The sequence below is a fragment of the Xyrauchen texanus genome, chromosome 37, assembly GCF_025860055.1.
Source record: "Xyrauchen texanus isolate HMW12.3.18 chromosome 37, RBS_HiC_50CHRs, whole genome shotgun sequence".
In the NCBI taxonomy this organism is placed as follows: domain Eukaryota; kingdom Metazoa; phylum Chordata; class Actinopteri; order Cypriniformes; family Catostomidae; genus Xyrauchen; species Xyrauchen texanus.
Window position 1 is genome coordinate 32,626,325 of NC_068312.1, and position 3,981 is coordinate 32,630,305.

The following is a 3,981-nucleotide window of genomic DNA, read 5'->3' on the forward strand; positions in this document are numbered from 1 at the left end:
CGTTGTACGGGAAACACACCCCAGCATGATAGAGTAAACAGTCACTACCGTGAGCAGCAAAAACAGCCTCCCCTGGGTCCTAATGCCCATTTGGTAATAAATAAAATTAAAATACAGAAATAATCTTTAGACACTTGGCAAAAATGAGTTTAAAAATATATGCAAAAATCTAATATCATGCATACCTAAACAACAAAACAAAATTAAAACAGTATAGTTTTATGTAAATCAGAGTCATATAATTTAATAACATCACAAAGTGCTTGTACAGAAAACTAACAAACAAAAATAAAGCTAACATAAAAGGACAAATAATTTGCTTACCGGCTTAATGTCCAAGAGATAAGCAAGGGCTGACTTTGTACTGCATTTGGCCCACCCTTTGCTCCTTCCTGACGCAGTAGGGGGAAGCAATGTAATAAGAATTTGAAGAGCTCTGTAACATGAATCTGTAATATGATAGAAAAACACAAAATATAATGACATTTTTCATGGCTGGTATAATGGCTGACTTTAAACTCTTTGAACTACTAAAACTAATGGTGTCCACTGAAAGAAAAACAACATTTTGACAAAACGAGCAAAGTAGCCTACCTTCACTCTCATTTTCAGTTGGCATGACCAGAGTGTTTTTCACTGTGGACATCTTTTGCAATTTTGGAACAATATTTCCTTCCCATTTTCGAAGAAAGAGGTCAGCCTTCCCAGGAAACATTTTTCCAAACTCAGTGTCAAGCTACAACACAGGATAGAATGCACAATTACAAAACTACTGTTTGCTCAGTATGTTTTGCTCAGTATGAGTCTTTTTGAGTCAAGTTTATGCAATCTTAACTTCAGAGAGGCATTGTGGGCCATTTCAGGTTATGAATAACAGTAGGCAAAAAAGAATTATAAATATATAGCTAGCAGTATTACGATTTTACTTAAACTGAATGAAGAATAATAAGTGGTGGGGATTAATTGCATAGATACATTTTTCACCATAAGACTAGTATTATGCACTAGCAAAGTTAAAAAAACAATCATTTTTAATAATATCTACCAGCCATGTCCCTTGACAAGTCTATTCATACCTAGCTATAAGGAAAAGCCAAGCAAAACACAAGTCCTTACCAAGTATGGCATGTCTACAAATCGAGGATATTGTTCAAAAATCTCTTTCACTGTTGGGGACTTGTTTGCGACCCATAACCTGCGATTATTGTACGTTTTCTCCATGCCAGATTTGATGGTATTGAGGTTTTCTGGAGATGGTTTCATCCTTTTGATCACAGTCGTCCACTCCCGAGAGGACTCCTCCTCCCCTTCAGCAGTTATTTCCAAATGATAGACACTCCAGAGGAATCACTGATTCGACTACGTTTGCGCTGGTAGCGACGCTGATCATCATGAAGTTTCCTCCGTAGATTCCGAAGTCTCATCTCAATAAATCCACTGTGGGAAATTGGGTCATAGAAATGTTCCTGGATGAAAGGGGGAGGAATTATAAATAAATAGTTGTCTATTTCTGGTCTGAATAGTGCTCCTTGCAAAAAACAGTGTCAATGGGCCAGATGGCATGGTGATTTTTTTTTACATTATTTTGTTTTAATTGTGTTTAAATATGAAATCAGGATTACAATGTACGCGACACAAAAGTGAAAATGCTGAAGCATTATATGGTGAAATTGTTATTGCTAACCCTAACAATTGTAACTTTTACAAGAACCCATGTGTGGCGAGCAAACCAGAGTGGATGTACTTTTGGTGTTATTGTAACTGTGATATTGATAATTTAAAAAATAAAAATAAAACCAATGACAGTCACTAAATTTTCAATTGATTTGTATCCTGTTAACTAATTAACATACCACAATTAGTACTATTCCAATTTGCATTTATTTAAAGTGGTCTTTGTGTGTTTTAATAAGTGCAACTTACAAATCCTTCATTCTCTTCTCCCATCTTGATCTTCAGAGAAGGAAACAGTGTTACCACACTTTCTGCCAACATCCGTTTCTCTTCATTAGAAGGGTAACTATAAGCAAAATAAAGACATAGCATGGAAGAATTACCTAATTCAACTCATACATAATACATTAAAATAAAATACAGGAACCAAATTCAGTCAGTTTTTTCTGCTGCTGATAAGCAGTTTGTTTTACAAGTTTCCCCCCCAATTATGTTCAAATTATTAAAAGTAATCAGTGTGTTTTCAAAGTATTCAACATCTTTATACGTTATTGCATTCACAGTTGTTGTAGTTAATTTCTCAACTGTAAACTTACAATCCACTTTGTTCCACCAACGCACTGACTCCTATCTTCACAAGGAGCTTTCTTGATGTCTCTGAAAGCATTCCTGAAGCTTCATAATCCTTATATATACTCAGACCTTTGCTTTCAAGTAGTGCTCGCATTGTGTCTACATCAAGTATATTACGTTGATGCTGGAAATATAAAAAGCACAAAGTAGTTCTTATTAGATGAGTTAGTGATTCAGTTACTCAAAGTTAATCCCTTATATTGCTCCTGAATGAATCAGCAGTTTTAAATGAACTGATGAATGATTCACTCATTAATAAAGACTGACAAAATGTACAGATGTACTGTACAAGTGTACAGACTGTTAGTTTCTGTGGAATGGGCAAAAAAATTCAAACAGAGTAATACAAATATTGAAAATAGTGCTGTTATTTCAGCACTCTGTTATATATACAAACCTTCTGTTGACTACTTGGACCAGCTTCATGCGTGTTCTTTGGGGCAACTTTCAAAAAAAGAAAAGAAAAAAAAAGGCAGTTAAAGTATGTTCAAGTATATTACTTGTAATTATGTATATACAAGTCATCCATGAACATACATTCTGTTGATGACTTGGACAGGCTGCATCTACATCCAATTTTTCATCCTCAAAGGACAACAAATGTAACAAGAATTAGTACAATAATAAAGATATGAAATACAATGAAACTGCATCTACTCTTATGTTATGTACAAAAAGGTTAAAGTAATCTTTTATCAATGGATAAGTTTAATTTATAAAGTTGTCTATTTCTGGTCTGAATAGTGTCTGAATTAAATTATTTTGTTTTAATTGTGTTTAAATATGAAATCAGGATTACAATGTACGCAACACAAAAGTTTGACGTGTAATGCTGTAGGAAAATGCTGAAGCATTATATGGTGGATGATCATATAATACAAAGTTAAACAATCCCAAACTAGTAAAGTGTGTTTACTAATTGACAAGTTAATTTGAGTTTTCAATTGCTACCATTATGTACCATGCAAATGAAAAAAGAAATGTAGATAAATACTGTACTACTTTACATTATCATTTGTGATCATCATCCCACACCATGTTTGAATGGAAATGCCACTTGAACGGTTTCTTACCATGCTCAAAATTGAAACGTAATATTCATTTTTAATGTTTAAGAAAAGTACAATAATACTGGAATCTGTATGCAGGATACACAGGTCACTTATTATATGTTATGTTACTGAAAAGGGAATTACATACCAATGCATTTGATCCACTTCTCTTAATCGACTTAAACAAAACTTGAAACTTGTCCAATGCTTCCACTTTCTCAGTTAGGTCGGTGTCAATAAATTCATTAAAATCAGCGTTAAATTTTAAAATTCGGTGATACTCTGCAGCACAGGGGAGGAGACATTTGGAAGCATCAATTATTTCTGCTGCACTCTTGAGATGCTGCAATTTTTTGCATATCTCCTTTTCATCAAGTAGTACAGCCACTAGTGTTTTCGGAGTGTCCTCCATTTGAAGCTGCAAAAGGGCAAACAACAACACCAATCTGTTATATATATAATGTTATATACTGATTAAGCATAGTATTCACATTAATAATGTAAAAGAGTAGTTAACAAGCAGTGTAAGAATGAACAATATCAATTTACGAAAACATCAAGCTAGCATAATAATCTTCCGAGATAAACCTAAAGCAATCTTTTGATCTCCGAAAACCAGTCC

At 33.9% G+C, this 3,981-nt stretch overlaps 1 long non-coding RNA gene across 1 annotated transcript; it reads right to left on the minus strand.

The window, feature by feature from the left end:
* Positions 1-1,924: 1,924 nt before the first annotated feature.
* On the minus strand, positions 1,925-2,752 carry LOC127631294 (uncharacterized). The gene is made up of 3 exons (XR_007968932.1): positions 2,705-2,752; positions 2,271-2,431; positions 1,925-2,020 (listed from the first exon to the last, which is right to left on the minus strand). It is a non-coding gene; the product is annotated as an uncharacterized LOC127631294 (long non-coding RNA).
* Positions 2,753-3,981: the final 1,229 nt, after the last annotated feature.